This window comes from Salmo salar, chromosome ssa03 (genome assembly GCF_905237065.1).
Source record: "Salmo salar chromosome ssa03, Ssal_v3.1, whole genome shotgun sequence".
Classification (NCBI taxonomy): Eukaryota; Metazoa; Chordata; class Actinopteri; order Salmoniformes; family Salmonidae; genus Salmo; species Salmo salar.
Window position 1 is genome coordinate 39,771,928 of NC_059444.1, and position 15,849 is coordinate 39,787,776.

The following is a 15,849-nucleotide window of genomic DNA, read 5'->3' on the forward strand; positions in this document are numbered from 1 at the left end:
CCAGCTAATCAGAATGATTTTTTCGCCCACAAAAGGGCTTTATTACAGACATAAATACTCCTCAGCATGATGATCCCGCAGGTAAAGATGTTGGATGTGGTCCTGGGCTAGTGTGGTTACAAGTGGGCTGCGGTTGTGAGGCAGGTTGCACGTACTGACAAATTCTCTAAAACGACATTGGAGGCAGCTTATGGTAGAGAAATTAACATTCAATTCTCTGGCAAAAGCTCTGGTGGACATTCCTGCAGTCAGCATGCCAATTGCACGCTCCCTCAAAACATGAGACATCTGTGGCATTGTGTTGTGTGACAAAACTACACATTTTAAAGCGGCCTTTCATTGTCCCCAGCACAAGGTGCACCTGTGTAATGATCATGCTGTTTAATCAGCTTCCTGATATGCCACACCTGTCAGGTGGATGGATTATCTTGGCAAAGGAGAAATGCTCACTAACAGGGGTAGAAACACATTTCTGCAAAATTTGAGAGAAATAAGCTTTTTGTGCGTATGGAACATTTCTGTGATTTTTTTTTATTTCAGCTCATGAAACATGGGACCAACATTTTACATGACGCGTTTATATTTGTGTTCAGTGTACATTCATGCTTGCTAATGCATGAAATCATCCATACCTGACACAAACACACACACAAACCGGCACACACAAACTCCCCCCCCCCCCACCACACACTGATGTAGATGACGTGGGGGAGAGGATGCTTTCTATGCGTGCTTCCATGGAGGCCATGCCCAGGCCAGTGTACAAGAGCGCAGTGGATAAGAGGTAGAGGAAACAGTACGCCCCCAGACACGTCCAGCAACGCCAGTACCTGGGACAGGATGTGCTGATCTGAGGGGACACAGGAGCAGGGCAGGAAACCACACAAGGAAACACAATACAGACCAGTCATTTTACTACAACACAATACACCTATCAGCACATAATATATACTACAACCTGTTATTACAGCTACTTGTAGCAGTTTCCGTCAATAATAGTTCAATTAAGATTAACAGATTCCCTAACCCTAGTCCTAGAGATTTACAGGGTGGGCTGGGCTTTTGATAGATAGACATTTTCCTCAAAGAGTATAATTAAGCAATAAGGCCCGAGGGGGTGTGGTATATGGCCAATATACCATGGGTAAGGGCTGTTCTTAGGCACGATGCAACACAAACCCCTGAGGTGCCTTATTGCTATTATAAACAGTTTACCAACAGAAGTAGAGCAGTAAAAATAAGTGTTTTGTCATACCTGTGGTACAGACACAGATCCTCAGGGACCAGCTTGATGACGAGCAGCATGAATGCCACAGAAAAGCAGCAAGGAGAAGAGGATAGTGGGTCGCCGGGAACGTCGATTCAGAACCCAGGAGCTCATGTAGGTCACGATCTTGTTAGTGCCAAGTTAAAGTAGTTGAGGTAGGAGTCGCCGTTCATGTTGGTGGTGTTGAGGGAGAGACTAGAAAATCATGGAGTTCACTGCCCTGGGGGAAGAGAGGGTCAGAGAGAGAAAGGGAAAGAGGGTGAGGGAGAGAAGAGAGAGGGAATGAAAGTCATGGGATGGCCATGCAAAATACAGATTGGTGAACTGATGAGCATGTAGATAAGATATGTTTTCAGTTTCAGATGATGGTTAAGGATACGGTTTGTGTGGTTGAAAATGTGGGGTTAAAAAGCATCATTTCTGTCTTTTCTAGCATTACCAGATAGTGACAACCATGAACCCAGTCGAAGTGGCCCTTACCAGAGCATGATGTTGAGGATGGAGATGTTTCTCATGTCAGTGGTGCGGCTGAGGTCTAGGAAACCCCTGCTTCTGCTCTCTACCACTGCTCCTTTGCGAAACACAAGGAGGACACAGGATTCAACACTACACAACGCTAAATAATAGGTTACTGAGATCATAGACATAAATCAAGTGTGTTGCTGTTGGGCTGGAACAAAATACTTTACACTCTGCAAAATGACCCGGTTATTACCATCATTATATATAACAGTACTTTTGTGTGTGCGCATGTGTGTGTGGGGGTTCTGTCTGTCTCTAGGGGAATCTCCTCGCTGGCTGCTGCTGCAGGGCCGGGTAAAGGAGGTGGAGCTTGTCATCCAAAATGCTGCTAAGAAGAACCGACACACCTACACACACACACACCTTTTTTCTCCATGAATTTACAGGACTTTTGGGGGAGTAATCCTATTTTTAACTCCTAACCTTAACACCAAACCCTAAACCTAACTCTAAAGCCTAAAACAGCATTTTAACAAATTTAGGACTAGGAAAAAGTCCAGACTTTTCCAAAAAAAAAATCCTGTCAGGACATTCTGTTGACTTGTCAGGACATTCTGGTCCTGATAACGTAGGAAAACATGTATAAACACACACACACACACACACATGCTGAATTTCCAGAATTGCACAGAAGTTCTGCTGTTGTGGTAATTGTGAGACATTCCATACTTGGGAGTCCTTCATTCTGAGCACTTTTTACCCCCATCCTACATACTTACCAGACATACATACCAGAACAAGTTAGTGGCCTTAATCTAGAGGACTTCATCTAGAGTCCTTAATCTAGAGGCCTTAATCTCGGGGCTGAATCTTGCATTGTGAAGAAATGGGAAAATAATTCAGGGGCAGCTAATTCAGGGGCAGCTGTAACGATCTAGAATTTGAATCTTGGAATTTGTGTGTGTAGCAAGATTCAAATTCTAGATCGTTACAGCTGCCCCTAAATTAGCTGCCCCTGAATTATTTCCCCATTTCTTACATTTTAGTCATTTAGCAGCGGGGACTGAGCACCTCTCCTCCGGGCCATAACCCTCCCAGTCAACGAGGTACTGGAATCCCCTGCTCTGTGGTCGAATCTTCAGGAGGCGCCACACTGTGTACGCCGGTTGGCCGTCAATGAGACGGGGAAGGGGGGTGGGCCTGGAAACAGGGGACAAAGGGCTGTTAGACATAGGTTTAACTCTAGACACATGAAAAGTGGGATGTAAACTCAGCAAAAAAAAGAAACGTCCTCTCAGTGTAAACTGCGTTAATTTTCAGCAAACTTAACATGTGTAAATATTTGTATGAACATAACAAGATTCAACAACTGAGACATAAACTGAACAAGTTCCACAGACATGTGACTAACAGAAATTGAATAATGTGTCCCTGAACAAAGGGGGGGGGGTCAAAATCAAAAGTAACAGTCAGTATCTAGTGTGGCCACCAGCTGCATTAAGTACTGCAGTGCATCTCCTCCTCATGGACTGCACCAGATTTGTCAGTTCTTGCTGAGAGATGTTACGCCACTCTTCCACCAAGGCACCTGCAAGTTCCTGGACATTTCTGGGAGGGAATGGCCCTAGCCCTCACCCTCCAATCCAACAGGTCCCAGACGTGCTCAATGGGATTGAGATCCGGGCTCTTCGCTGGCCGTGGCAGAACACTGACATTCCTGTCTTGCAGGAAATCATGCACAGAACGAGCAGTATGGCTGGTGGCATTATCATGCTGGAGGGTCATGTCAGGATGAGCCTGCAGGAAGGGTACCACATGAGGGAGGAGGATGTCTTCCCTGTAACGCACAGCGTTGAGATTGGCTGCAACGACAAGCTCAGTCCGATGATGCTGTGACACACCGCCCTAGACCATGACAGACCCTCCACCTCCAAATCGATCCCGCTCCAGAGTACAGGCCTCGGTGTAACGCTCATTCCTTCGACGATAAACGCGAATACAACCATCACCCCCAGACAAAACCACGATTCCTCAGTGAAGAGCACTTTTTGCTAGTCCTGTCTGGTCCAGTGACGGTGGGTTTGTGCCCATAGGCGACGTTGTTGCCGGTGATGTCTGGTGAGGATCTGCCTTACAACAGGCCTACAAGCCCTCAGTCCAGCCTCTCTTAGCCCATTGCGGACAGTCTGAGCACTGATGGAGGGATTGTGCGTTCCTGGTGTAACTCGGCAGTTGTTGTTGCCATCCTGTACCTGTCCCGCAGGAGTGATGTTCGGATGTACCGATCCTGTGCAGGTGTTGTTACACGTGGTCTGCCACTGTGAGGACGATCAGCTGTCCTTCCTGTAGCACTGTCTTAGGCGTCTCACAGTACGGACATTGCAATTTATTGCCCTGGTCACATCTGCAGTCCTCATGCCTCCTTGCAGGATCCCTAAGGCACGTTCACGCAGATGAGCAGGGACCCTGGACATCTTTCTTTTGGTGTTTTTCAGAGTCAGTAGAAAGGCCTCTTTAGTGTCCTAAGTTTTCATAACTGTTTCCTTAATTGTCTACTGTCTGAAAGTTGTTAGTGTCTTAACGACCATTCCACAGGTGCATGTTCCTTAATTGTTTATGGTTCATTGAACAAGCATGGGAAACAGTGTTTAAACCCTTTACAATGAAGATCTGTGAAGTTATTTGGATTTTTACGAATTAACTTTCAAAGACAGGGTCCTGAAAAAGTGACTTTTTTTTGCTGAGTTTATATGGAGGGTACGGGGCAACAGAAGACGAACAGCAGATGGGCTAATGATCTTGGAGATGGGGCAAGGGCTGATAAAACGGGGGGGAAAGTTTGCAGGGAGCCGGAGAAAAGGTGAAGGTCCGCTTGCCGTCGATACCTGGAGATAGTCTTGAGAAGAGCTGACCGGGCTCTCTTCCAGGTACGGCGACAGCGGCGGACAAACATTTGGGCCGAGGGTATGCCGACCTCGGGAGCTGAAACCCAGGGAACACTCGAAAGGCGAGAACCTGGTGGCAGAGCAACGGAGGGTGTTGCAGGCGTATTCAACCCACACGAGTTGCTGGCTCCAGGTGGTGGGGTTGGCGGAGACAAGGCAGCGAAGAGTCGTCTCCAGGTCGATTGGCTCCATTGGACTGAGGGTGGAACCCGGAGGGCAGGCTGGCCGACAACCCATGAGTGTGCAGATTGCCTTCCAGAACTGGGATGAGAACTGAGGACTCCGGTCGGAGACCATGTTCCTTGGGAGTCCATGGATCCGGAAGACGTGCTGCACCATGAGCTGGGCAGTCTCTTTGGCAAAGGGTAGCTTGGGGAGAGAAAGGAAATGGCGGCTTTGGAAAATCAGTCCACTACAGACAGGATGGTGGTGTTGCCATCAGACGGGGTGAGACCCGTGACAAAGTCCAGGGATATGTGAGACCAGAGACAGTGAGGGACAGGCAGTGGTTGAAGGAGACCAGCCGGAGCTTGCCGAGGAGTCTTGTTCTGCACACAGAACGTGCAGGCGGCGGCAAACGCGGAAACGTCCGGAACCATGGTAGGCCACCAAAAGTGTTGCCGCCCAAAGGCCAGGGTCCAACGGGAGCCCGATTGGCAGGTAAGCCTGGAGGAGTGGGCCCACTCCAGGACCGAGGGGCGGACAGCATCAGGAACAAACATCTGGTTGTCTGGGCCCCCCCGGGGTTTGGCTGGGATGCTGTGCCTCACAGACCTGCTTCCCTATTCCCTAGCTGAGTGCCGTCGCCAGACACGAGATGGGAAGGATGGACTCGGGGTCCGAGGCTGTAGCCGTGGGGCTATAGCAGCGTCACAGCATATCCCGCCTGATATTCTTGGATCCCAAATCGGTAGGGAGAGGGAGAAGTTAAACTGTGTGAAAAGCAGCACCCACCTAGCTTGCCTGGAATTGAGACTTTTGGCGGTGCGGAGATATTCCAGGTTCTTGTGATCCGTCCACACAATGAACGGATGTTCCGCTCCCTCCAACCAGTGTCTCCTCTTCCAACGCCATCTTCACCCCGAGAAACTCACGATTGCCCAGTCAGCAGCTGGGGACAACAAGAACGGAACCTTGGGCGAGGTGAGTGCAGACAGAGGGGAAGCCAGGGTGCTGTAATCACGGATAAAGCGGCGATAAAAGTTGGCAAATCCCAGGAAATGTTGCAGCTGCACTCTGGTCATTGGCTGCGGCCAATCCACCACCGCTCTCTCCTTCCCGGGATCCATTTGTACGTTTCCTGCAGCGATGATGTAACCAAGGAAGGGGATGGTGGAGTGATGGAATTTGCATTTCTCCGCTTTCACAAAAAGCTGGTTCTCCAGGAGGCGCTGGAGGACCTGCCGGACGTGGAGCACGTGATCTTGGGCTGAGTGGGAGAAAACGAGCATGTCGTCGAGGTAGACGAAGAGAAACTGGTTCATCATGTATCGGAGAACGTCATTAACCAGGACCTGGAACACAGCGGGGCGTTGGTAAGGCAAAATGGCATGACCAGATATTCGTAGTGACCACTGGCTGTGTGGAAGGCAGTCTTCCTCTCATCCCCGTCCTGTATCCGCACCAGGTGGCAGGCGTTCTGCCCGTCCAACTTGGAGAAAACGGTGGCCCCCTGGAGCGTCTCCAAGGCCGAGGCGATGAGTGGTAGCGGTTCTTCATCATGATGTCATGGAGTCACCGGTAGTCGATGCACGGGCGGGGAGGCAGAAGGACAGATACATCCTGCAGCTAGGGAGTCTTCAATGTAGGTCTCTATAGCCTTGGTCTCCGGACCCGACAGAGAGTACAGTCGTCCCCGGGGCGGTGTGGTGCCTGGGAGAAGGTCGATCCCGCAGTCATAGGATCGGTGCAGAGGAGGTAAAGTGGCTGGGGCCTTACTGAAAACCTCCCAGAGGTCCTGGTACTCCGCGGGAATGGCAGAGAGGTCCAGTGCAACTTCTGAGCCTACAGGAAGATGTCCCAGGGCAGGCTGCGCTGACTTCAGACAATGGGCGTGGCAGAACCGGCTCCAGCCCGTTCTGAGAAGACTTGATTAGCATAAATTGGATAGCCTCGCTTAACTTCCCTTAAACTAGTAGGTTGATGGGAGTCGTATTGTGGGGGACCCTGCATATAGAGTGCTCGTAACGTCCATAGGAATGGAGAGGGGCTGAGTGGGGATGCCTAGCTCGGACGCCAGGGTAGCGTCCCAAAAAAAATCTCATCGGCCCCAGAGTCGATGAGTACCCGGAGAGATTTCGACAGGTTCCCCCACAGCAGGATGGCATGGAATGGGGTGCGAGTAAAGGAATAGGAAAAGTTCTCCTTATGGTCCACCAGTGTACTCGCCCCTACCGGTGAGTCTGGTTTTTTAGTGGACAGGAGTACACGAAATGACCAGTAGTCCCGCAATACAGGAAACTCTTTGTGTGAAGCCGGTGTAGACGTTCGACTGGGGATAACCTAGCTCTGCCTAGTTGCATCGGCTTGGGAAAAGGTGAATCGGCAGACTTCTGAGACTCTCGGGGGGACTCGGGTAGCCTCGGGTCCTCTCGGCCATGGAGACGTCGGGGACTTCCGGTATGAGTTGGAATCCTTGGGCGGGCGAGTGGAATCGGATCTCCTCTCCTTCCTACGTTCCCGTAGCCATGCATCGATCCGCATGATCAAGGCAATGAGCGAGTCAAGATCTGTCTGTAGTTCCCGAGCTGCTAGCTCGTCCTTCACTTCCTCCGATAATCCGTGCAGGAACGTGTTGAACAGCGATTCCGGGTTCCAGGCACTCTAATCCGCCAACTTGCGGAAATCCACCACATAGTCTGCCACACTGCGGGAGTCTTGCCAAAGCTGGAGTAACTTCCGGGCAGTCTCTCTCCCAGACAATGGATAATTGAAAACCTTCAACTCCGCCATGAACTCCTCCAGATTGAAGCATACAACCAACTGTTGTTCCCACAAGGCCATAGACAAGGCAAGAGTCCTCCCGGATATCAGCGTGATGAGGTACGCTATCTTCGAGCGGTCCGAGGAGAAAGAGGAGGGCTGCAACTCAATGATGAGCACACTGCGCAAGAAACGCCCGACAGGTTCCCGATTCTCCAGCGAAGCGTTCTGCGGGAGGTAAGTGGGGTTCTCGGGAAACCGGGGTGGCCTTTGTAACATCCCACTGTTGAGATTCCTTATGGTTATAAGAACTGAGGTCGGGCATTTGTATACTTTAGTTTAACTTTACTCAGAAGTATGCTGGCATTACATTGTTCACATGTCCCTCGCACTGTTTGGCTACTTTAAAACATGGAACTGGAATCCCACAGTACAAATACACGGACTGGATTTTGGCATAATGTTCACTACATTACATCCCTCCCTTATTTCAAAATAAAGAATCTTAGGTTGTCACTGCTGGTCAGTATACATTTCACTTGAGATATAACCTTAACATGAACTATTTCACAGTCTTTAAACTTGATTAATTACATTTCTTCAATGAGATATCTTGGAGGTCTTCTATTGGTTCTCATAAAGTATCGAGGGTTTGGATCTGGATATGGGTCTTGATCTGGTTGTTCAGCGGCATGTGGACAAGTGTTCAGGTCGTCCTCTTCTTCAGACAGCTCGGGGTCAAAGTCAAGTCAAAGTCAAAGTCAAGTACTGACGGTGGGAGCTTTTTGAAGAAGGATGAGTTTCTGGTAACCAGACGTCCAGAGCGTGTCACCATTATCTTTGTTTCTCATAACTTTGTAAGGTTTAGGATCGTAGGGAGTCATGAGTTTTCCTTTGACATGCTGACAGCAGAGTGCCTCCTGGTTTGAGTGTGGAGGGTCGTGCTTGGTTCTTGTGGTCAGCAGTCTCTTTCATGCGTTGCTTTCACGTTGGTCAGTGTCACGTAGCTTGGTGTTTGGTGCAACGTGAGGCATTGTGGGAAGTGTAGTGCAGAGTTTTCTGCCAAACATCAGCTCTGCTGGGGTTTGTTGAGTAGTTCCGTGAGGGGTTACACGGTAGTTTCTGGGAAAACTGTAGAGATTTTGTTAACAAGGTTTTCCTTCAGAGTTTGTGGCCATGACAGTTTTCTTGAGTGTTCTCATGAAGCGTTCTGCTTCGGCATTAGCTCTCGGCCAGTAAGGTGTCATCTTTCTATGTTTAAATCCAAGGTAGAGGCTGAAATCTGTGAAGGACTGTCCATTGAAGGGAGGTCCATTGTCCGTTTTTACAATCTCAGGTACTCCAAAGGAGGAGAAAACTTTGTCAAGCTTGGGAATGACATAAGTGGCAGATGTGAACTTTACAATTTCAACTTCCGGATACCTTGAGTATTCGTCAACAACTACAAGTAGGTAGTCACCTGATGGGAAAGGACCGCAAAAATGGCCTGATAGCTAGAAGTATGGACCTTTGGGTAGTTTCGACATAGACGGCGGTTCCATAGGATTTTCTGCAGTGGCAGCTTGACATGCAATGCAGTGCTGAATTGCTTTTCCCACCATGTCATCTATACCTGGAAACCAAACCTCCTCTCGCAGTAGCTGTTTTGTTTTTACAATACCTAGATGTCCTGTGTGAGCTAGGTTGATTGCTTTTTTGTGGAGAGAGACTGGAAGAACGAGCCGTGTTCCTCTCAGGATGACGTTTGCTTGTACATTTATTGTTAGTTCATGTCTCATGCTAAAGAGTGCTTTTAGTGTTGGGAAATCAGCATCTTGTGTGTCACGCGGTGAATCTTGCTACGTTCCTGTGCCAAATATATATATTTGTAATAATGACAATTACAACAATACTGAATGAACAATGAACACGTATTTTAACTTAATATAATACATCAATAAAATCTATTCAGTCTCAAATAAATAATGAACCATGTTCAATTTGGTTTAAATAATGCAAAAACAAAGTGTTGGAGAAGAAAGTAAAAGTGCAATAATGTGCCATGTAAAAAAGCTAACGTTTAAGTTCCTTGCTCAGAACATGAGAACATATGAAAGCTGGTGGTTCCTTTTAACATGAGTCTCCAATATTCCCAGGTAAGAAGTTTTAGGTTGTAGTTATTATAGGACTATTTCTCTCTATACCATTTGTATTTCATATACCTTTGACTATTGGATGTTCTAACAGGTACTTTAGTATTGCCAGCCTAATCTCGGGAGTTGATAGGCTTGAAGTCATAAACAGCGCAATGCTTGAAGCATTGCGAAGAGCTGCTGGCAAACGCAGTAAAGTGCTGTTTGAATGAATGCTTACGAGCCTGCTGCTGCCTACCACCGCTCAGTCAGACTGCTCTATCAAATCATAGACTTAATTATAATATAATAACACACAGACATACGACCCTTAAGTCATTAATATGGTCAAATCCGGAAACTATCATTTCAAAAACAAAACGTTTATTCTTTCAGTGAAATATGGAACCGTTCCGTATTTTATCTAACGGGTGGCATCCATAAGTCTAAATATTGGTGTTACATTGAACAACCTTCAATGTTATGTCATAATTACGTAAAATTCTGGCAAATTAGTTCGCAACGAGCCAGGTGGCCCAAACTGTTGCATATACCCTGACTCTGCGTGCAATGAACGCAAGAGAATTGACACAATTTCCCTAGTTAAAAGAAATTCATGTTAGCAGGCAATATTGACTAAATATTCAGGTTTAAAAATATATACTTGTGTATTGATTTTAAGAAAAGCGTTGATGTTTATGGTTAGGTACACATTGGTGCAACGACAGTGCTTTTTTTCGCGAACGTGCTTGTTAAATCACTCGTTTGGCGAAGTAGACTGTGATTCAATGATAAATTAACAGTCACCGCATCGATTATATGCAACGCAGGACAAGCTAGATAAACTAGTAATATCATCAACCATGTGTAGTTAACTAGCGATTATGTTAAGATTGATTGTTTTTTATAAGATAGTTTAATGCTAGCAAGCACCTTACCTTGGCTCCTTGCTGCCCTCGCATAACAGGTAGTCAGCCTGCCACGCAGTCTCCTCGTGGAGTGCAATCGGCCATGATCGGTGTCCAAAAATACCGATTACCGATTGTCATGAAAACTTGAAATCGGCCCTAATTAATCGGCCATGCCGATTAATTGGTCAACCTCTAGTGTGGTTGTACTGCTGGTTGCACTGTGTCATCAATGTCCAGCTTCACTTGAAAGTCTGAGTTTTCCTATACCTTGGAAGAGGTCCTGGTATTCGTTGGTAAGCTGGCTTATGAATGAACCATCAGCTGGTTCACTTGGAGTGCACAGAGTTGATGATTTTCAGAAGTCCAAAGTTTGTTGCTGTCTGACAGCTAAGTAGTGAGCCATAGTCACCTTTGATTTCATAGAAAGTGGAATCCACCATCTTAGTCTTGGAGCCGACTGGTGCTGTGATTTTTTCCTCTCAGTAGAAGTGGTTCAAGATTAGCCATAAGCAAAGATGTTTGCTTAAGCCTTTTTTAATTCACAGCGGGGCTTTAACTTGTCATATGTGACATCATCAACAACGTTAGCGCTTGCTCCCGAATCAACAATAGCATCCACAGTTGTGTTCATAATGGTAACTGGTTGCGATGGTTTCTGTAGTGTACACACAACATACACATAATCATCATCATCATCATGAGAGCTTGGTGAGGTGTCTTGTTTTTGTGTCTTTTTGTCATCATGTGACTGCACTTTATGCACTTTGTGTTTCGGACGCCATTGGGATCGTTTTTCAGCAAATGGAGGAGTGAACTCTGTGGTTTGTGATCTACAACATTTTTGAAAGTGATTCAACTTTCCACATCCTTTACATTTTTCCCCCCTTGCAGGGCAGTTTGTTTGTCCTCCGTTGTGTGGGAATTTTCCTCCAAATTATTGCATGTTCTGTTTTGACGTTTGTCACTTTCATTTTAGTAACCCTGGCTTTTGTCATATTTTTTTATTTTGTACAGCGCACACTGAACGTTTTTTTGTGATTTTGATTGAGCATTCTCCATGCCTGCGGCTTGTTTATCTGACATCTCTTGTGCTCTGCCTGTATCAAGTAGTTGTTGGAGAGCCATTGAACCATCTTTTAGCGCCATCCTGCGGAGGCGCGCGGAACTGCAGCTTCGTATTATCTGAGACTTGATTTCTTTATCAATACTTGCAAACTCACATGTGGATGCTAATTGCCTCAATCTTGTGTGGTAAGCATCCAAGGTTCCGTTTTCATTTTGTCTTGCTTGTCTGAAAACGTAGGTTTCATATTCTGTGTTGACTTTTGGACAGATATGCATTGAGCTTGGCTACAGCTGTATCATAGTCATCAGCTGCTCCGGTATCTTGCAGTGTGTCAAATATATCGAACACATCCGAACTGCATAGCGTAACAGTAATGCCATTTTCTGTTTGTTATCCGCGATGTCGAATGCCACTAGAAAATTGTTGAATCTGTTGATCCATTTTTTTCCACCTCAAGCCGATTATGCTGGGTTCTGTGCGCACATCAAATATTGGAAAGTTTGGCAAACTAGCCATCGTGGTATTGTAATGTAATGTACGATGTTTGCTAGCTGATTCCAACGTTAGCTTGGCTGTTGTTGCGATCTGCGTTTACTCACGTATGCACGTAGTTCGTCTTGTAAATTGCATTCTTCTCTTGTGTTTCACTCGTCGCCAGTTGTAACATCCGACTGTTGAGATTGCTTATTGTTATAAGAACTGAGGTCGGGGCGTTTGTATACTTTAGTTGAACTTTACTCAGAAGTATGCTGGCCTTACATTGTTCACATGTCCCTCTCACTGTCTGGCTACTGTAAAACATGGAACTGGAATCCCACAGTACAAATACACGGACAGGATTATGGCATAATGTTAACTACATTTACAGTCGGGGAGGCCGCGCTGCTAACAGCCGGGTTACCGAGGGGCTGGGAGGTCACGGTCGTGGTAGGCTGCCTGACAAACAATCCGTGGAACTGCTCAAGCAACGTGTTCAACGCACGGTCATGGTGTTTGGCCAAGTTCTAGAACCCTTCCATAAGACCACGAAGCAACACCTCGTGCCTTACAATGGTGGCTCTTTACTTACTTACTTTATTGTCCCCATGGGGACATTTTGTTGCAGTGTCATGTACACGTTTAAAGTGGCGTTTAAATACAAAACAAAATTGACAATACAACTTTCATAACAGTTACATAACAATAAAAAGAGTCACCTCTGCTGGCCTTACTGAGTCGATAGGAACATTCGCCCTGAGCTATTTAGGAGGGATATCACACCTGGCACAAATGATTGTCTAGTTGTGTTTTTCCTGCTGAGGGGTGCCCTATACCTGCGCCCAGAGGGGAGTAGTTCAAAGTCCGGGTACAGGGGGTGGCTTGGGTCTAAAATGATTTTGTGAGCCTTGCGGAGGGCCCTGACCTTAAAGATCTCTTCCAGGCCTGTCTGTTTGACTCCAAGTACCTTGCTTGCTGTGGTGATAATCCTTCTCAGCATATTTCTCTGGCTGACAGTGGCATTGACAAACCAACAAACAATACAAAAAGTTAAAATACTCGCAATGAAAGATTTGTAAAATGAGTCAGTATAGTACAGTCTTCATTAAAAGATCCCAGCTTTTTGAGAAAGTACAGTCTCTGTTGGCTCTTTTTGTAGATCAGGTCTGTACATTTACTCCACTGAAGCTTATTGTCCAAGAGGACACCCAGATATTTGTATTCCTCTACAATCTCTATATTCTGACCTCTGATAGATGTTCCAGAGGTAGGTGTTGTACGCTTCCTGAAGTCTATGCACATCTCTTTGGTCTTGTTGGTATTGAGGACCAAGTGTGATTCCTCACACCACTCTACAAAGTCATCTAGGACCAGGCCATGATGTTCCTCGTCATCGCTGATCAAGGCAGTGTCATCAGCGAACTTAACGAGGTGTCTGTCAGGATGGGAACTAGTACAACTGTTAGTGTACAGGACTGGGGACAAAACACATCCCTGAGGAGAGCCTGTGTTGGTATTGCGTATGTCCGACACGTGGGGACCTATTTTGACTCGCTGTGAGCATTGGCTCAGGAAGTCCAACAGCCACAAAACCAGCCCCCCATCTAAGGAGAAGTCCCGAATGAGTCTCTGTGCCAGAATGTTAGGCTGGATTGTGTTGAAAGCGGAAGAAAAGTCAACAAACAGAACCCTGACATGGGATTTGGCACCCTTTAGATGTCTATAGACCATGTTAAGGAGGGTAAGAATGGCATCATCAACTCCTCTGCTAGGCTGATAGGCAAACTGAAATGGGTCGAGGAGCTTTTGGGTGACGCTGAGAATAGGACTTTTCACAATTTTCTCAAGGCATTTCATTACTAAGGATGTCAAGCCGACAGGGCAGTAGTCATTCAGCACAGAGGGATTAGATGCTTTAGGAATTGGTATAATTATTGGGTTTTTCCACAATACTGGCACGTGTTGCTGGCGAGTGAGGATTGGAAAATGTCTGTAAAAACACCAGCCAATTGTTCAGCACAGTGCTTTAACCCATGTCCTCTTATTTTGTCTGGGCCTGGGCTTTTGTATGCGTTTTACATCCCCTGAGCAACTTTAAAACACCAGACTGTTTAACAACTCTCTCATTGGGAGGAGACGGCGTTGCGGAGCTGGTTCGAGTCTGCTGGGACCGTCATGGCGGGTTCGTGCTGTCAAGGCTCAGGAGAAGACCCAGATGCAGACAGTTTCGAAGTAAAAAACGTTTATTACAAAAACAGGGGGGCAGGCAAACGACAGGTCAAGGGCAGGCAGAGGTTAGTAATCCAGGGTGGTGTAACAAGCTCAGGGCAGGCAGAATGGTCAAACCCGTGAAACCAGGAACTAGAGGAAGACAGGCACATGGGGAAACCGCTGGTTGGCTTGACGAAACAAAACGAACTGGCAACAGACAAACAAAGAACACAGGTATAAATACACTGGGGATAATGGGGAAGATGGGCGACACCTGGAGGGGGGTGGAGACAAGCACAAAGACAGGTGAAACAGATCAGGGTGTGACATAATGAAGTAACTCAGCAACTCAGTTCAATATGAATTCAATTTAGGATCATAACCGTTCATCATAATTATGACAATGCAAATAAATTGATCAGTTATCAATTATTCAATCTATAATCTCAATCAATTTGATCTCAGGATTATCAATTTAGCAAATAATAATTCTGTTTCATATTTCATACTTCCAGGTTTGTCTTCACATGCACATATCATTTAGTTACATTTTAACCATATATCAATGGCATAATTGTCCCGTGATGATCTGCAGGGCTATGATCATTGTCCATTGATATAACACAACAGGTTTGCAGCGTGCGCACTAAGCCACGCTCCGCGGTAATCACTCACCATCACAGAGGGATGTAGAAAAAGCCAGGTATAGCGAAGGCGACCAGCAGCATCTTCCAACCGCGTATGAAGTAGGCGAAGAGAGCGAGGCAGGTGTAGCCAAGCCGAAGGCCACACTGTGGCCCAGGATGGTGTAATTCTCGCAGTCGACTTCCCCAGGGTTTCCGACACTGAACCAGGACCACCAGACAACACATTACTAGGCCCAGGAGTTAGTTTCTCCTGACAAGCAAAGACTCTGTGCCCTGGTTATAGCCTATGGCTAAAGCCTATAACTATTATTACTGCTGTACATTTACATTTTTACATTTAAGTCATTTAGCAGACACTCTTATCCAGAGCGACTTACAAATTGGTGCATTCACCTTATGATATCCAGTGGAACAACCACTTTACAATAGTGCATCTAAATCTTTTTTTTGGGGGGGGGTTAGAAGGATTACTTTATCCTATCCCAGGTATTCCTTAAAGAGGTGGGGTTTCAGGTGTCTCCGGAAGGTGGTGATTGACTCCGCTGTCCTGGCGTCGTGAGGGAGCTTGTTCCACCATAGGGGTGCCAGAGCAGCGAACAGTTTTGACTGGGCTGAGCGGGAACTGTGCTTCCTCAGAGGTAGGGGGGCCAGCAGGCCAGAGGTGGATGAGCGCAGTGCCCTCGTTTGGGTGTAGGGACTGATCAGAGCCTGAAGGTACGGAGGTGCCGTTCCCCTCACGGCTCCGTAGGCAAGCACCATGGTCTTGTAGCGGATGCGAGCTTCAACTGGAAGCCAGTGGATGGATCACCACCACCATCGCAAACCATTCA

The 15,849-nt window shown here is 46.7% G+C and overlaps 1 long non-coding RNA gene across 4 annotated transcripts; it reads right to left on the bottom strand.

Annotated features, from left to right (window-relative positions):
* Positions 1 to 516: 516 nt before the first annotated feature.
* On the bottom strand, positions 517 to 12,652 carry LOC106599995 (uncharacterized). 4 transcript variants are annotated; one of them, XR_006769131.1, is made up of 5 exons: positions 12,284 to 12,652; positions 2,769 to 2,929; positions 1,748 to 1,832; positions 1,256 to 1,487; positions 517 to 850 (listed from the first exon to the last, which is right to left on the bottom strand). It is a non-coding gene; the product is annotated as an uncharacterized lncRNA (long non-coding RNA). The 4 variants fall into 4 exon arrangements; XR_006769132.1 differs by having other exon boundaries at positions 2,801 to 2,929; positions 12,284 to 12,649; XR_001327648.2 differs by having other exon boundaries at positions 1,748 to 1,838; positions 12,284 to 12,648.
* Between the last annotated feature and the right edge of the window lie 3,197 nt (positions 12,653 to 15,849).